We start from the raw sequence: 19128 nt of genomic DNA, 5'->3' as shown, positions 1-19128 counted from the left end.
ATTCTTCAACGTTACGGCGCCTCAGTTCGTCTGTTTCAAAAGCCTCTCGTAGAATTTGCTGGGGTTTTCACGGCCTGTTTTGTGATCCCAGTGTTAGTTGTACACGACTTCTGCATCTTGAGCTGGAGAATCGCAAATGAAGACCCGGTTAATCTTCTCAACGGCCTTAGAAAATACTTGTTATGGGTAAGAATATGGACTAGTATACTGCATCCTCCTAAATGGAAGTTAGATAGGTATATTGATGGGGAGGGAGGGTGGTGAATAGTTCTTGTAGTGTCTTTATATCCTTGTGTATGGATGGGAAGGGAGGATGATGAGTTACTCGGTCTTCTTATATCGATGTGTTTGGATAGGGAGGGAGGGTTGTGAATAACACTCATAGTTTTCTTAATGATAGTCTTTCGTATCCTTGTGTATTTATTTTGCATTTTCCTTAAAAAAAAAAAAAACGCTTGCCACTTCCTCGTTCTGCATTTTTCATTTTTACGTGTATCGCTGTCTGACAACCTCTGTTAAAGTAATGGTTTCTTGTGTCGAGCAGTCAGGAAGTCAATCTGTCGCTCTATTTTTGTCTGCATATCTGTATTTCTTTGTCTTTCTGTCTGTGAGTCTGTCTGTTTTTCTCTGTACACACACACACACACACACACACACACACACATACACACAAACACACACACACACACACACACACACTGGAGCCTCCTGGCCAGACGCCGCCTGAAAGATTGATGAAATTGTCATCCCTCAAGGCAACCTGACCTTTGTTGTTCTCCTGGGGATCAGCGGAGAGTCTCTCTCTCTCTCTCTCTCTCTCTCTCTCTCTCTCTCTCTCTCTCTCTCTCTCTCTCTCTCTCTCTCTCTCTCTCTCTCTCTCTCTCTCTCTCTCTCTCTCTCTCTCTCTCTCTCTCTCTCTCTCTCTCTCTCTCTCTCTCTCTCTCTCTCTCTCTCTCTCTCTCTCTCTCTCTCTCTCTCTCTCTCTCTCTCTCTCTCTCTCTCTCTCTCTCTCTCTCTCTCTCTCTCTCTCTCTCTCTCTCTCTCTCTCTCTCTCTCTCTCTCTCTCTCTCTCTCTCTCTCTCTCTCTCTCTCTCTCTCTCTCTCTCTCTCTCTCTCTCTCTCTCTCTCTCTCTCTCTCTCTCTCTCTCTCTCTCTCTCTCTCTCTCTCTCTCTCTCTCTCTCTCTCTCTCTCTCTCTCTCTCTCTCTCTCTCTCTCTCTCTCTCTCTCTCTCTCTCTCTCTCTCTCTCTCTCTCTCTCTCTCTCTCTCTCTCTCTCTCTCTCTCTCTCTCTCTCTCTCTGTCTCTCTCTCTCTCTCTCTCTCTCTCTCTCTCTCGCTCTCTCTCTCTCTCTCTCTCTCTCTCTCTCTCTCTCTCTCTGCCATGCCCCTCACTACGTTACATTCAAGCTCGTAATATCACGCCACTCGCCCTAACTTTTCCCTCCTTTCCTCCGTTCGCCGCCTGAGAGGAAGCCGTTTTCCCCTCCTTGGCGGCCAATCACGAGGAGGAAGTGCGGGCGGCGGCGGGAGGAGAAGGGGCGAGGGACAAAAGGAAGGCAGAAAGGAAGGGAAGGCGAGTCACTGGCTGCATGCAATGATGAATAGGGAGAGGCGTGGGTATAGGTTGTGATGAAGGTTGTAGAGTGATAGATAGATAGATAGATAAACAGGATAATAGGAAGAAGATACTGTGATTGATGTTATTGATAGATGAATAGCTTGAAAGATGAATAGATAAAAGGATACATAGAAAGGTTGATGTTGAGATAGACTGTGAAAGGTGTTACTGATAGACAGAAATGTACACAGATCAATAGAAAGGTTGATGGCGATAGATTATAAAAGTATTACTGATACATAGAAAGGTTCATATATATAGGAAAACTGATTGACATAGATAGATATAAAGGTCAGAATAGAAAGGTTAATGGCAAGATATAATAAATGTTACTGATAGATAGATAAGTACATAGGTAGATGGATAGATTAACAGATAGATAAATAAAAAGATGCTGAAATAAAAGTTGATGGCAAGATAGACTGTGACAAGTGTAACTGATAGATAAAAGTAGAAATAGATGAATAGATAGATAGATAGATTGTGTATTTATCCTTTCAATCACTCCTACGTAGATATGTATGTATGTATATATGTACGTATGCATGTATGTATATATGTATGTATTCGCTTGCATTTATGGATGTACATGACATTTAAATCAATCAATATTCATCTACCTAGCCACTCTCTCTCTCTCTCTCTCTCTCTCTCTCTCTCTCTCTCTCTCTCTCTCTCTCTCTCTCTCTCTCTCTCTCTCTCTCTCTCTCTCTCTCTCTCTCTCTCTCTCTCTCTCTCTCTCTCTCTCTCTCTCTCTCTCTCTCTCTCTCTCTCTCTCTCTCTCTCTCTCTCTCTCTTGCTCTTTTCCTCCCTATACACGTCTTCAACACACCCATTCCTCCTCCCTCCGCGCCCTCCCTCCCTCGCTCCCCTCGCTGCACTTTCTCTCCCTCTCAGTGCTGAGGTGCAATTCGAAAACACATAAAGCTGCACTCAGACCGCCCTCACAGCACTTAGCGGGGCACTGAGGGAGCCAGGAAGCCCGTTTATTGAGGCTGCCACTCTCTCTCTCTCTCTCTCTCTCTCTCTCTCTCTCTCTCTCACCAGTAAGCATCACCAGCAGCTCAGTAACGGGCTCGAGGGCGATACAAGGCAGCCATAACTTCCCCGGGCGGGCTCAGGAGGCTTACTGGCGACGGCCGTGAAGGAGGTGTTGGTGAGGAGGGAGGGAGAGAGAGAGAAAGGGAGGATGGGAGGAAGAGGGATAAGAGACATTGAGGTAGGAGGGTAGGAAGGAAGGAAAGAAGGAAGGAAAGTGGGAAGGAAAGAGAAAATAAAGGAAGGCAGGAAGGAAGGAAGAAGATAGGAGAGTGAGAGGAAAAAATGAAGGAGCAAAGAGAGGAGGGAAAGAGAGAGGGAAGGTAGGAAGGAAGGAAGGAAGGAAGGAAGGAAGGGGAAGCAGTAGTAGTAGTAGTAGTAGTAGTAGTAGTAGTAGTAGTAGCAGTAGCAGTAAGTAGGAAAAGAAATTGTACTGAATGAAACAACTTTTATATCTCCTTATCAGCTATACTGGAGAATAATCTCTCTCTCTCTCTCTCTCTCTCTCTCTCTCTCTCTCTCTCTCTCTCTCTCTCTCTCTCTCTCTCTCTCTCTCTCTCTCTCTCTCTCTCTCTCTCTCTCTCTCTCTCTCTCTCTCTCTCTCTCTCTCTCTCTCTCTCTCTCTCTCTCTCTCTCTCTCTCTCTCTCTCTCTCTCCATCCTAATTAAAGAGGATCAATTTCAATTACAGATTTTCCATTTCCCTCTTGTTTTCAATTAAATCTCTTCTTCTTTCGCTTTTCCCTTTCATCCTCTCACCTCGCACTATCCTCTGCATGCGGTCACTCCCGTTGTCATATGTCTTTCCTCTTGCTCTATACCAACGCCACAGGTCTTACGTTTATACTCCTAATACTGCACATACCGCTGTATTTTGATTTCCTTCCTTACTGCTGCACCAAACCCTTCGCTCATATATTTTCTTATACTGCTACACCAACGCCGTTATTACTTTCATTCTCCAGTATATATATAAAGAAACGGTCATGGCCAACCGTTTTCACATAGTAGGTCGGGTGAGCCTCGAATTTTATCATATCTGGGAGCGGAGAAAATACATCAGTTATTGTGTGTATGTAGACGTGAAGAAATAGCATAGATAGATAGATAGATAGATAGATAGATAGGTAAACAGAGATAGAGAGAGAGAAAGCAAGAAGGAAAGAAAGCAAGCGAAGAATTTGAGGGAAGGAAGGAAGGAAGGAAGATAGAGGGAACGAAGAAGGAAGCAGTAGTAGTAGTAGTAGTAGTAGTAGTAGTAGTAGTAGTAGAGGAAGAGGAGAGTGTGAGGGAGATAATAAGGAGGAGGGAAAAGGCAACTACTTCCTCTTGTTTTTCTCTCCTCCTCCCATTTCTCCATTCCTTCAACTTCCTCCTTTCTCCTCCTCCTCCTCCTCCTCTTTATCTTCCCGACTGAGCCTCCTCTTCCTCATCTTTTCGTCTGCTCCTCCTCTTCCTCCTCTTCCACTCCCTCCTCATCTATCTCCACTGTATGTTCCCTCTCCTTTTTCTTCTCCTCCTCCTCCTCCTCCTCCTCCTCCTCGAACTTTTCTCCCTCGTTCAAAACATTTGGTTCCTCACCGCTTTTAAAGTTTGTAATAATTCTTCTTCGTTTCAGCAAACTATTTATTCTTTCTTCCTCCTCTTCCTCCTCCTCCTCCTCCTCCTTCCCTCTCTCTTCCTCCTCTCTCTCTCTCTCTCTCTCTCTCTCTCTCTCTCTCTCTCTCTCTCTCTCTCTCTCTCTCTCTCTATCTCTCTCTCTCCTCTCTCTCTCTCTCTCTCTCTCTCTCTCTCTCTCCTCCTCCACTTCCTCTCTTCTCCTTTTGTTTTCTTCTTCCTCCTTCAATATTTCTTCTCCTTTTCTTTCTCCTTTACAACCTCACCCCTCCAAACAAATGAAGAGAGAGAGAGAGAGAGAGAGAGAGAGAGAGAGAGAAAAAAGAGAGACGAAATGAAAGACATCAATAAAGGCTTCACAACACGAGTCAACAAACCTTATGTTCTTCGTGAGAGTTCGTGGTAATCAACGATCTTTAATTACCTTCAATGAGGCCTTGGAAAATTATGGTGTAGAGGGCAAGGACGAGAAGGAGGAGGAGGAGGAGGAGGAGGAAGAGGACGAGGAGGAAAAGGAAGAGGAAAACGAAGAGAAGGAAAACAAAGGAGAACGCGCAAAAGGATTAAGTGGGAAGGATAAGGAGGAGGAAGAAAAGAGTAGAAGGAAAATAGAGAAGAAGGCTAAAAGGAAGGAGGAGAAAGATACGAAAGATCCGGATAAGGGAGGAGGAGGAGGAGGAGGAGGAGGAGGACCAGAAGGACGAGAAATGAACACGAAACTAAAATGCAGAAAAAGGAATAAGACATTAATGAAATAAAAAGAGAAGAAAGGAAAGAAGACAGAAAAGAAGAAGGAGCAGTATGTGGAGGAGCAGAAGGAGAAGGAGGAGGCGAAGGAGGAGGAGGCGAAGGAGGAGGCGAAGGAGGAGGAGGCGAAGGAGGAGGCGAAGGAGGAGGAACTTTAGTCTGAGTGAAAAAGGCAACTAACTTTAAAGAAGGGATGGTTATTGAAGAGACTCCTCCCCATCCTCCTCCTCCTCGTCCTCCTCCACGTCCATCATCCTCTCAAAACGCCAAGCCGCCCGCCACTGCACTCCGCCCACGCGCTAGACATAATGAGGTGATTTGTCAGGTGTCCCGCCCCGGCCCTGAGCTCCAGCGCGGCTTGATAAATAGGCGATGAAGGGGATTTATGTTGAGGCGAGAGGAGAGAGAGGAGGACACGCGCGTAACGGATGAGGGCGGAGAGAGGGAGAGAGAGAGACTGTGTGGCTAGTGTGAATAAAAAAGGGAATAGAGATAAGTGCAGAATGGATGGGGGCGGAGAGAGAGCGAATAGTGGGTGAAAGAGAGCAACTTTGGACGGTGCGACCAGCCACACCACTGCACTGGGAGAACAACGATCCAGCGCGTCCACTCAAATTTACCCTGGGCTGGGCGATTTTGGGTGCCCAGCCCAGCCAAAATCGCCCAGCCCAGGGGTAGCAGTGACTAGTGTGACCGCGGCTTTAGCTAAGAATAAAAGTGGAGAGAATGAGAAGTGAAGAATGGATAGGGACGGAATGAGAGAGAGAGAGAGAGAGAGAGAGAGAGAGAGAGAGAGATGAAAGGACAGAAAAAAGAAAATGTAAATCTTCAAATTGCTTCAGCCTATCTTTTACGCTCTCTCTCTCTCTCTCTCTCTCTCTCTCTCTCTCTCTCTCTCTCTCTCTCTCTCTCTCTCTCTCTCTCTCTCTCTCTCTCTCTCTCTCTCTCTCTCTCTCTCATCACACACACACACCCTAACTACCACTCCTCCTTCCGCAATCACTCTCCCTTCCCCTACTCCATATTTCCTCCTTCTCCTCCTCCTCCTCTTAACCATCATCATCATTAGTGCGCTACAGGACAAAAGTCTACTCTATTTTTTTTTCTTTCATTTCTCTCTATCCATTCTGGCCCGTAAAGGTTCTAATCTCATCTCTCCACTTCGTCCTCTGTCTGTCTGTCTGATTCCCTAAACCTTTACCAATGATCTGTATCCACTTCACTTCCTTCCCTGCTACCAGTCAAACATCCATCCATCCATCCATTCATCCATGCATCCATCCATCCTTTCACCCAAGCTACTTTTTGGTCCAGCTGAAATTAAGCAACAGAAATGACGAGAAAAGTGAGAAAAAAAATTGTCGAGTGAGAAAAAAACGTTTAGTGAAATAATTTTTGTGTGCCCTTTGCTATTCCGTGAGGCTGATGTGTGTGTGTGTGTGTGTGTGTGTGTGTGTGTGTGTGTGAAGCCAGTAGGCGGTGTAAATGGCAAAACACACTCACAAAAAAGAAAATAAAACCATCACCACCATCACCACCACCGCTACATCTCTCTCTCTCTCTCTCTCTCTCTCTCTCTCTCTCTCTCTCTCTCTCTCTCTCTCTCTCTCTCTCTCTCTCTCTCTCTGCAGCGTTTATCTATCTATCTATCTATCTATCTATCTCGCTCTGCTTTCCTCCCCTCCTTCTCCTCCTCCTCCTCCCCCCTTCCCCCCCCGTGTCTTCCCCCCGACAAGTCAATTTCACGCCTCCTCAGGTCAGGTCGGCGCGCCAACGTTGTTTTCCGGTTAATTAGTGTTGGTGACCCAGAAATATCGCAGCCACGTCCGTCCCCGCGTGCCGCACTCTCATACCGTCGCCAATTCGTACGCACCCACTCCTCGGATTCGCTGTTAGACCAAAGAAAAAATCATACTCTGGAAAAACCTGTCTGGGGTGCAAATGTTATAGGTAGCGCTAAATGGAGGGTGATATTAGGGCTCGCTGCTACCGGGTTAATAAGGCTCTGATGGTACGAGAGCCGGGTAGGTCACGTAGCAATGGGTTTAACTGAGTTGGATAAAATTAGATATGCAAAAATTAGTTTACGAACAGAGTGTTGGATGAGTCTAACAGGTTCAGCAGCCATGTTGTGAGTTCCAATACGATAGACATATTAAAAAAATTATTAGATAGATTCATGGGTAGTGATGTTAGGTGGGGTTAGGCTCACAGGACCTGCCTTGTACAGGTCTACCGGCCTCTTGCAGACTCCTTACGTTCTTCTGTTCTTTTAACCGTTTTCCATATTTTTCTTTTGACAGACACAAACGCATGAACAAAAGGCTCGCTAAACGCTGCTTCACTAAAAGACAACAGAACGAGAGGTCAACAGAAAGGTCAATTTCGAGTGGTTTATCTGTCGCCGGGCACAGTGCAGTCAGGGGTCGCCGTCGGTCTGTTTCCCTTCTCGGTATTCGTGTTGTCGTCAAGCCTCGCTGAGCAGAAATTATCGTCGGCTTGTTCGCTAATTGACTCGTGATGTGAACTTTATTGTGAGCGCCGCGTGTGCTTCAGCCCGGCCTGGCTCGTGCTTGTTTGGACGTCATTACGGAGCGGCGGGTCGTGCGTGCGTTCATGTGCTGCAGGGCGTTTTGGACGGTAATCTCAGAGGCTTCCACCCCTCTCATCAACTATTTCCAATGGCCGAAAAGGAGATCAATCGGATTCTAATGAGTGTTTTTATAGGTTCATGGTACAGAAGAAGGGTCAAACTGCCACTAGGGCCATAAAAGTACCCCTGGAAATTCCTATTACTCCTAGGAAGGCCTTGTAAAATATGTGTGCTTGGCCGTCAAAATGTTTAAGAATACAGCACTTTGTTTTCCGCCGAGAGAATGTGAGGCGACCTGCGAGGCTGAGGCGATGGAGCGGTCGAGACACGAATCGTTGGCGAGGCTACACGAGGACACTTACGGACATATTCTTAAAACATTTCGGCCCCAAAGCACATATTTGACACGGTTAAGCACCATCACCCTGCCCCACACCCTTGCTTCCTCCCCCTGTGTATAGTGAATCAACTTGCTCCTGTTTTAGTGTGTGTGTGTGTGTGTGTGTGTGTGTGTGTCCATTGTCTCTGGTTAAAACAGTTGCATATGCTAATACTTATTTTGTCTGACGCTATTGCGCAATAAATTTATCATACGCAAACACACCCCTTCCCCCAGACACTTATCACTCCCCCTCATCATCACCCTGCCTCACACCCTTGCTTCCTTCCCTTCCCCCACACTCAACAATTCTTCCCTTTTTCTCTTTTTTTATCTCCTATTCTCCTCTTCTACTTCCTTCCTATATTTTGTTTTTCTCCTCTCTCTTACATTCACAAGCCTAGCATAACCTATTCTTGCCTATTCCTGTAGTTTAGGGCATATCCAAGGGTAGAAGTACCCCACGGTTGGCTGCCAGGCGTAGTATGATCAATAGAAGCTCAATTAACATGTTTTTCAAGACCTCTTCCGATAACGAGGCAAGGTTTGGGTTTAGCAAAGCGCCGCTCCTCACCGCACAACACTCACTGAAAGACCCAACAAGACGAGGATAGTTTGAATGTGTTTTTTTCAATTATTTTCAGTTTTTCAATTCTTCGGAACTCCTCTCTCTCTCTCTCTCTCTCTCTCTCTCTCTCTCTCTCTCTCTCTCTCTCTCTCTCTCTCTCTCTCTCTCTCTCTCATGCTTTTTGCAGGAAGAAAGTTCCCTGAAAAATTTCCAAAACGCAGAAGTCTTGTTAAGTCATCTGTTCCTTTTCCGCGTCTCTCTCTCTCTCTCTCTCTCTCTCTCTCTCTCTCTCTCTCTCCGGGTTAGGTCAATTTTAGCTCCATTTCGCTCGAGTTTAACTTCATTTCGCTTGTGTATTCATATATTTCTAAACTCGATTTCAGCTTCATTTCATAGCCTCGACTTCAGCTTCACTTCGTTTTCCCTCGTTACTGACACTCCATTATTCCTAGGTTCGATTTCAGCTTCATTTCATAGCCTCGACTTCAGCTTCACTTCGTTTTCCCTCGTCCAGTGTTCGCCGTTTATTAACCTTTGCTCTGCGTGGACTGACTCCCGCAATCGTAGCTCAACACCCTCGCTGTGAAGATCTTCCGAGTAGTGATTTTAAGGCAGCTGATTCCACCGCCAAGGAGCACTGCACGACACGCTGCCCTAAATAGCTTCCCTGCCAATTAATCTGTCGGTGTATCCTTCAAGTCACTCTTGCGAACACATTCATCAGTTACTCCGTCTTTTATTCTGCCAGTCGTCCCGTCACCATGCCCTCATCTGAGAGTAAAGAAGAGAAAGCGGCGAAATTGGCGGAAAAACCGGTGGCGACTCTGAACAGGTGTGTGGGTGGGTACAGGTGTGTGTGTGTGTGTTCGAATCAAGGTGTGATACATCAGGTCGTTAGCTTGACTACCGTTCATTGGTTCGTTTTTCTGTTTTCACTTTTCAGTACGTGGACCACCACAGTCAGAGCAACATGCAGCATACCATCCTATCAAGCCGTGGCAGGGAAAAGCTTGTTGATCTTAACTTCATTTACGCTGCACAGAAGAAAACGCTGATGGAGCCAAGCAATACTGGCGATGTGAGGTCACTGCATGCAAGGCTCGTGTTCACACAACTGTAGGGATGAAACCTTCGCTGTCGTGAAAAGTGTGAACAAGCACAATCATTCCACGACCGCTGCGGCTGTGACGGCGAGGGAGGCCATGGTCGAGTTGAAAGCTGTTGCTACTTCCACTCAAGAATCCTCTCGCTGGTGTGCCCGTCATGCTGATCATTTGAAGTTTTCTAAAAACTGTTCGTACGGCAGCGTCGTCCTCGGACTTTGTACCCTCCCCATGACCTTTCACTTTCCTTCCTGATGAATTGAGAGAGTCTTCCATTTTTCCGGGACTTGGCTGCAGTCTTCATGGGCGGCTTGGTTACTTCCTTTGGTGGGATAGGTCTCGGCCTACGGTGGGCAGTCGGTGTTCAAGTTTTATATATAAGTATAAGGGTCTGTTATTTTTAAGTTTCTGTAGTATGGAATCAGACAAGTATCTACGCGGCTTGGTTCTCATGCTCAGTTTGCCTCCCGCAGGTACCTATCATCTTACTGTGTGCAGTTACAAAGCCGCTAAAAGACTTCTTCATCAGACAACTTCGTCAACGTCAGCCGTTTATGTTTGAGCAGTCTGCCGCCTCCTTCTACTGGTGGCTGATGAATTTCATTAGCAAACCCTGTCCTATGCCCAACGCGGAAGGCTTGGCGGCGGTGCTGCTGGAGGCCAAGCGCTTGGACCTTGCACCCATCGTGCACCTCTGTCGCATGGTAAGTGACCTGGCTGTGTTGACGGAGTGTGGTGGCCGGAGGTGTTCGCTTGAATACATTAGTCAGTGGTAGGATTGTTACTGGCAAGAGTCGGCTGTTACCGTAAAAGAACATCTCGGTAGCAGCTTAGTAATGCAAGGTAAAAGGATCGCCTCGTTCGAAGAAGTTCTAACCCCCTATTTTTCTCGTGTCTAACTCTGATTCTAGTGTCTAGAAATAGTAATATAGTCCCACCATATTAGTAACCCTGCCCGCCTAATGAGCAACCCAACCCTACTAAAGTCTGGATTCAGAACTTTAATCGCAATGATGTAGATATTTGAGCCAGAATTACCTCCCGTTCCCTGGTGAATAGCAAAGTTGCAGGCGTCTCTTATCCTAGGCCAAGCCTTGCCCCCTCCCCCCTCCTCGCCCTGCTTCCCAGTGATGAATTAGGTGATCGTTCCGAACGACTATGAGGACACTCGTATTCTGACTCTCTACCAGAGTCACCGCTGCTCTCCTTACTACACAAGCCTCCTAATGCCAGACCTTCCTCCTCGCAGTACCTTCCCACCCTCCGCGACCCGAGCTCCTTCCCGCACGTGCTGAACATCGCCGTGGAGACGGACGACGAAGAGTATCTGACCCAATGCAGCGGAGTGAGTAAATCTTTCGTTGTCTCACTGATGTTTAGTTTGGCAGGGTTGGTATCCCAGGGCACGGGTTTGCAAGGTTAGTGTACTACAGCTAGACCTCTCATTCAGGTGTGTGCGACAAGAGCCTGGGGGTGCGTGAGGCGTCTCTGAGCACATGCTTGGTGCTGTAGGGTGCTTGGAGCTCGCGGAACTGGGATTACAACGGTCACCTGTTCAACTTTCTTTGGCAAGAGCCACCTATACCAGAGGGACGGGGTTCACCTCTCATGGGAGGGGGTACAGATCTTGTCTGATGCCCTTGAACGTGGACTGGGGGCCCTGCAGGTTTTTTTAGGGTAAGTATGAAGGGGCCTAAGATGGCAATACCGAGTGGGAGCACTAAATGTAGTAATAATAATAGCTGTTGCAGGGTAAGGCAAGGGGTAGGTCTAAATGTGTACTATACAAACAGTGGAAGTATTAGGAATAAGATAGATTTATTGAGGGAAAGGCGTGCGTAGAGAAATTTGATGTGGTAGCGATCACAGTCACGGATGAACACTGCAGACAGACACTTTCTCCCAGAATTAGAGATTGAAGGGTATAAGTTATTCCACCAAGATCGAATAGGCAGGAAGGGGGGTGGGGTCGCACTCTTCGTCAGGGACAATCTTAAGTGTGTCATTAACAACTCAATCAAGGAAGATAGCAATACAGAATCCCTCTGGGTAGAAACAATAGGTAGAAAGGAGAAGCTTGTCATCGGAGTACTTTACAGACCGCCCAACCTTACCAGGGACAGTAGCCAACCCCTTTTACAAGAAATTAGTAGGGCGTCAAGATATAGGAATGTGTGTGTAATTGGGGATTTCAATTATAGGAACAAAGAGTGGGATACTTTATCCGGAGACCAAGAGGCACAGGATTTGTTAGATGTGATACAGGATAGTTTCCTTAAGCAGTTAATTAGAACACCAACGAGGGAAGAAAATATTTTCGATTTGTTGTTAACTAATAGATTACTACTTAGGGCTCAAAAAGAAAATCCAGGAAACTGATGGAGCTGGACTCTCAAGAATTTGTGCATACTAATAGATTACTACTTAGGGCTCAAAAAGAAAATCCAGGAAACTGATGGGGAGCTGGACTCTCAAGAATTTGTGCATCTTACTGGGGAAAGGGACTCTGAAGAATTTGAAGCTCTTGCTGTCCTAGTTATGAGAGCCTTGAATGCAGATGACAATACCGGCGCCTCCGGGACTGAAGCGAGCAATGCTGCTGATGGGGATGGTGCAGGAAGGGACAGCCTCCACGGTGCCTCGGGTGACAGTGCATCGGAGTCGTGCTGGTTTATAATGCGAAGAAACCTTTAGAGGAGCAGCTGCAGGAGGCCATGGAGGACTTTGAGGAGCAGCTGCAGGAGGCCATGGAGGACGCGTTTCCTTAGTGCAGAGGATTTTAGTTGTTCTGCGGACCGTTTTGTCTAGTGGCCGAGGCCGAGGCAGCGTTGTTTTAGGTGTTTTCAGCTTAGCGCGCGTTACTTGCATGGAGTCCTATGTGCGCTCGAGCAATAGATTCTTTTGTCACACAGGATCGGATTCTGTCCTTGTACGTAAAGCTTTGGTTTTATATTTACAAGATTTCACTAGTCATTTTTTTAAAATCTTCAGTATTTTATTAGTTATTTTACCTGATAATTATAGGCTTGATATGGAACTGTTTTAATCATATAGTTACTGTACAAATAGTGTGTACAACTTAGTGCTGCAGATATGTAACTAAGAAATGTTTTTGGGACCATCTTACCCATTCTGTGCAACTTGAGCCAAGGTATCTTAATAAAGCTAAATTTAAGTTAATTCGTGAGTATTAATAACCGCAGAGACAAACGATACTATTGACCGTTCGTCAGCCCTGTCCAACCACCCTCCAAGCAGCCCCCTTTTCTATTTCCCCCTCTCACTAATCAACCACTTCTACCCCCCCTCCCAGCCCTCACTCAATCCCCTGCAGTCACCCCCTTCATACCCCCAAGCTGACCCCTCTTCTGTTTCCTATCCCATCTATCAACCACTTCCATATCCCCCCCCTCCCAGCCCTCACTCAATCCCCTGCAGTCACCCCTTTCAAACACGCCCAAGCTGGCCCCTCTTCTGTTTCCCCTCCCACTAATCAACCACTTCTACCCCCCCTCCCAGCCCTCACTCAATCCCCTGCAGTCACCCCCTTCAAACACGCCCAAGCTGACCCCTCTTCTGTTTCCCCTCCCACTAATCAACCACTTCCATATCCCCCCCCCTCCCAGCCCTCACTCTATCCCCTCCAGTCACCCCCTTCAAGCACCCCCAAGCTGACCCCTCTTCTGTTTCCCCTCCCATTAATCAACCACTTCTACCCCCCCCTCCCAGCCCTCACCCTATCCCCTCCAGTCACCCCCTTCAAGCACCCCCAAGCTGAGCCCTCTGTTTCCCTCCCATTAATCAACCACTTCTACCCCCCCCAGCCCTCACTCAATCCCTCCAGTCACCCCCTTCAAGCACCCCAAGCTGACCCCTCTGTTTCCTCCCATTAATCAACCACTTCTACCCCCCCTCCCAGCCCTCACTCAATCCCCTGCAGTCACCCCCTTCAAACACTCCCAAGCTGACCCCTCTTCTGTTTCCTCTCCCACTGATTAACCACTTCGCACATCTCACCAACCCTCACACAGTCTCCTCCCCCTCCAGTCCTTCCCTCCCTCGTCCGCTCCTCGTGACCGGAGTTCGGGATTGAATCAGTGGGAAATAAATTAAGTGTGGAGGTTTGGGGAGGCAGCCAGGCGTCTCCCAATTAGTGGATCAGGAGGCCAACCACGGAGGGATGCTGTGAGGAGCCTCGGTATTGGGGAAGAGGCGTGTCTCGGCGCTATATATCACTCTCCTCGAAACCTTGGTGCATCTGTTCGAAAAGGCGCTCACGGAAATAGTAGGGTTTTCCGTGGGTGGTTTCTTGACCCTGGCGGTAGCTTTGGAGGGTTTCCGCGCCATGAAAGGGTAAAAACACACAACAACTTGACGTCTCTCCTCTGTGGCCTTTGTAAATAGTAACAAGAGCCCGAAACGTTTGATAGTCTTGATACCAGGGAGGAGAGCCGTGTCTGAGGGCCATACTATTGAACATTTCGGATCCAAGCGCGCACATTTGACAGGGCTTTCGTAGTAGTTTTGAGCATTTGCAGAGGTAGTATAACGGTTCTTCAGGTAGGTTGATCATTATTTAGTGCCATGAACTTACAAAAACTCATTAGAATGGGATTGAGCTCCTTTTCGGCCTTTGTTAATAGTTGATGAGAGGGGTGGAAGCGTTGACAATACCTAGCTTAACGCCGTGCATGCGTTACCCTTCTCAGACATGCTCCTTCACACACGGGTCAACGGGTGGTGGTGATTGGCTCGAGCTTGGCCATGGTTTGACTCTGCTTCGAACTAGTTTCTATATATATTTCTTTATACACGGCTTAAAAGAATTATCAATGCCGTTTTGTTTTAAAGTGATTCTAAGTACCAGTATGTTATTTTTTTCTCTGACCTGACAAAGCACCTACTTCGAATGAGATTTTTCCATTTATACACACATTAAAAGAATGATCAACGGTGTATTCTTGAAGATAAAGATGTCAAGTACCAATATATTATTTTGTTTCTCTGACCCGGGCATCAAGGTTGACGAAATCTTTCCTTTGAACAAAATTATTTATATTTTAAGAAACGCCAATCAGTTACAGGGATGTCGTAGGTATGTCTTGATTCCATGGCTCGGCGAATCTTTAATGTTAGCCAGAGATTCATGGTCATTGTTGTCACTAGTGATTGAGTGTGTTCTGGTGCTGCCAAGATATGCACACGGCACACGGTTACTTTACCTCCGTGCTCGTATTATCCCTACACTGGAGTGTTCTACGCATGGAGTGTCTTGCTACGCCAGAGCCACAACAAAATAAACCTAGTAAAAATAATGTACTAGGAACTTCAACAAACTACAAGATTGTCTCCCTTTACACTAAAAATAATGTACTAGGAACTTCAACAAACTACAAGATTGTCTCCCTTTACACTAAAAATAATGTACTAGGAACTTCCCTGAACAAACTACACGATTGTCTCGCTTACACTCGATTCATTAAGCTCCGGACAAAGTGACTAATGTCCACAATATTCCCCTTACTGATTTAGTTCATCGAGGAAGGCGATGTTTTATTCTACAACGTGGAAAGTGAGCCAACATGAGGGGCGGGTCCAGGGCCTCGGGGAAGGCAAGGTTATAGTCTTACAGCTTGTTGAATAAGTTTATTTAACAAGAAATATATAAAATGTACATGTATTTCTTTAAAAAGTGAGGCTGTTTTGTTTAAGTATTAAAATCGATTAAAACATGTAAAATACTTCCTCGGTAGATCAAAACAGTTCCTTTTTCATCAACTTTGTCAAACTAGTCACACGAGGCTAAAACAAACGTCAACGGGATAGGCTACGTGGCGGGTGTTGAGATCCTCGTCACGAAGCCTTTAAAACACGTGTGGGCCTGTCCGTGTGAACACCTGGACAGCTTCATGGCATTACTTGCACGGCGGTTGTGTGGCAGGTGTTAGGGCGTCAATGAATCGCTGTCACTGTTCACCACCATCACCGTGACCCGCATCACCCACGTCATCATCATAATCGCCAACCTCTTCTTCCTCGTCCTCCTCATCATCATTGTCTTCATCACTAGAATCAATCTCGCCACTTGGATATATAATGCAAAAAGTTATGAAGCAGAGAATCGCCATTACATCGATGAAAACGGTACGGATCGTGAGCCAGAGGTCATCCTCCATTTTTCTCATCGTCAAAACCTTCTGACTCAGCAGCAGCGGCTCCCTTTTTGTCGTCCTTTCTACTCTCGCCGCCTCCAGAAGTTCCATTCCTATCACTGTCTCCTTTGGTTCTCCCTTCCCTCCAGGCGCCAGTCCGTTCATTCCCTGTTCTGCCTGCTGTCCCGTGCCAGCCGTGGTCTCTCTCGCTTTATTAGTTCCCGCCGGCACGTTCATGAGGAGCAAGATCGCAAACAGCTGGACGACCATCTTCCCGGCCAGCTCCAATCGCTCGTCGCTTCGCCGCCTTCCCTCCGCCTCCCCCGGTGCCAGGCAGAGCACGTCGTTTGGCCTTATTTGCTGTATCTAAAAAAGAAGGGATACATGAACCAAACTGGGCTGTCAGGAACAAGCACGTAGGTCGCAAATAATATAAGCCCGAGCGAGAGGTCCTTTAACTCGACATTCAGTCTCGGTACCAGTGCACTTGACGAAGGACAAGTTGGAAATGTGATCAGTGTGTTTATTTAGTCTGTGGAAACTTCATCCCGTCCCTCGAACACCATACACTCCTCATTCTACTCCACGCCTTTCCCAGACGCGATTTTCTTTTTACAGTAAAGGAAGCAGCTCAACGGTACAAAGGGAAACGGCCCTTCTCTTCCTCCTGTTGGTACCAGCACGGAATACTGAAAATGTAAGTGCTTTCGTTTTGAGGGAACACCATTTACGCGCCATTGTACATTTGAATGTTAATAATGTAAACACAAGAGGTAACTCTAGTGATGTTGGTCATGCATTATTGTCGGTGTCAGTTCTCAACGTGATAAATTCTCTACACTGAAATCCAAAACAATAAAATCCTAACTCTGCAATATTTAAAATTCGTACGCATTAGTCACCATCACAAAATTCTGATAAAAAAACACGAATATCAAACACACTGGTCTTGAGGACTTGTCGGTATTCTGAGACACTTCCGCCTCTCATCAACTAATTTCAAAGGCATAAAAGAAATCTGCGACGGGAATGAGGTACAAAATCATGCAACATTTATCACCGGAAAAAAAAAATGAACCACGTGAGAAAATCGTTGGTTGGGTGAAACCGTAAATTGTCCAATATGACTTAAAATAAACGGCGAAATGAACGAACCTCTAGATTGACTTCCCGAGTCGTTGAAGGCAGTGGAAAGGACGTCGGTGTGATCCAGAACGAGGGCAGTTGCGGAGAATCGTGGTTAAGCTTGACGAGGTGATGGAAGGGGAGGCTGTTCTGGCGTGACTTGGCTGTTGAATATTGAATGCAAGGGAGGCGTTACGCTCCAGGGCTGGGAATAGAGTGGGGAAAAAGGTTGGAAAGCTTCGGGTGTCTGTAATGGGGACGGTGATGGCTCTGTTACCTCTTGGCCAGACGTAGACGCCAAGGAGAAAGTTTGCATCCAGAGTGGAGACGGCTGATAGGTGGGTGGGATTGACAGGATCGGTTGAGGTAGTTGTGGCGTGAGTGCTGGAGGTTGTGTGGCCTGTTCAGACGTCCATGGCAGGGGAGTAGCGGGTGATAACCATGGTGGCGAGGCCTGAGGGGTCGGTGGGAGTACTTGGGTCAGCCGTGGTGGTGGTGCTTGAGGTTGTGTTACTTCTTCAGACGTCCAGGGCGGGGCAGAGGCAGCTGGTATCCATGTAGGCTTGTGGTGAGGAGTGGGATCTAGTACTGATCTCAGCAGGGGTGGGGGTGGTGCTGGAAGTGTTTGGTTTAGTATGTTCAGCGGCAGACCGGTCATATAGTTGTAGTAGTAAATGTTATGGTCAAGGAAGTGGTAACTGTCTTCTCCTATCTTTTCGTTTCTGCTCCAGGCTTTGTACCGGTGGTTATCGTATGGGTAGGATAAGTAGAAGTGGTGGTAGTTGCAGACAACGAAGTGGCGGGGTTCCGTGGGGGAAGATGGTTTCGTGGGGGAAGAGGGAGAAGAAGGGGCGGCCTGCTCTTCCTTTACCTTCAACGAGACTGGGTTGGTTCTCGCCATTGTAAGCCTCCCAGACAACCACGCCAGCAACCCAACAGTGACGGTGTATGTTCCTCCAATAGCTTCACTCAGAGTCTTACTGCCGCTGCCGAACACCCAACACCGAGACTCGAGACCAAACTAAGCTTCGGTCAGACTTGCTTCGGCTGTACCGTCAAGAGTGGGTCTGGGTTTGCTCACGGCTCGCTGATGCTAAAAAGGAAAATGCTTAGGTTCATGCTCTTAAACGTTTCGGGCTCATTATGACTATTCCTCAACGAGACAGAAAAGATTAACCGGGTTTTCAAGGGTGATTTTCAAGGTTCATGCTGAAGGGGTGTGGTGGCCGGTGTTGTTCGCTTGAATACATTAGTCAGTGGTAGGATTGTGTTACGGGCAAGAGTCGGCTGTTAACGTAAAAGAACATCTCGGTAGCAGCTTAGTAATGCAAGGTAAAAGGATCGCCTCGTTCGAAGAAGAGTTCCGACCCCCCATTTTTCTCACGTCTTAACGCAGATCCTAATGTCTAGAAATAATGGGTGTGCAACCAAGTGCTGCACATTTGTAACTATAAGAAATGTTTTTGGGACCTCATCTTACCCATTCTGTGCAACTTGAGCCTAGGTGTCTGAATAAAGCTAAAATTACCGCAATTCGTGAGTATTAAAACTGCAGAGACAATTGTATATACAGGGATGTCGTAGTTATGTCTTGATTCCATGGCTCGGTGAATCTTATTAGTGTTAGCCAGAAGGTCATGGTCAGTGTCGTCACCAGTGATTGAGTGTGTTCTGGTGCTGCCAAGATATGCACACGGCACACGGTTACTTTACCTCCGTGCTCGTATTATCCCTACACTGGAGTGTTCTACGCATGGAGTGTCTTGCTACGCCAGAACCACAACAAAATAAACGTAGTAAAAATAATGTACTAGGAACTTCCCTGAATAAACTACAAGATTGTCTCGCTTACACTCGATTCATTAAGCTCCGGACAAAGTGACTAATGTCCACAATATTCCCGTAACTGATTTAGTTCATCGAGGAAGGCGATGTTTTATTCTACAACGTGGAAAGTGAGCCAACATGAGGGGCGGGTCCAGGGCCTCGGGGAAGGCAAGGTCTTACGGCTTGTCGAACACGTTTATTTAACAAGAAACATATAAAATGTACATGTATTTCTTTAAAAAGTGAGGCTGTTTAAGTATTAAAATCGATTAAAACATGTAAAATACTTCCCCGGTAGATCAAAACAGTTGTTTTTTCATCAACTTTGTCAAACTAGTTACACGAGGCTAAAACAAACGTCAA

General features: G+C 46.7%; 1 long non-coding RNA gene across 1 annotated transcript; it reads left to right on the top strand.

The window, feature by feature from the left end:
• The first annotated feature begins 9119 nt into the window (after nt 1-9119).
• On the top strand, nt 9120-12855 carry LOC126986648 (uncharacterized). The gene is made up of 5 exons (XR_007739855.1): nt 9120-9390; nt 9502-10365; nt 10911-11006; nt 11112-11338; nt 12219-12855. It is a non-coding gene; the product is annotated as an uncharacterized LOC126986648 (long non-coding RNA).
• The last annotated feature ends 6273 nt before the right edge of the window (nt 12856-19128 follow it).

Source organism: Eriocheir sinensis, chromosome 62 (assembly GCF_024679095.1).
Source record: "Eriocheir sinensis breed Jianghai 21 chromosome 62, ASM2467909v1, whole genome shotgun sequence".
NCBI classification, from domain to species: Eukaryota; Metazoa; Arthropoda; class Malacostraca; order Decapoda; family Varunidae; genus Eriocheir; species Eriocheir sinensis.
This window is presented reverse-complemented; position numbering and strand designations above follow the sequence as displayed.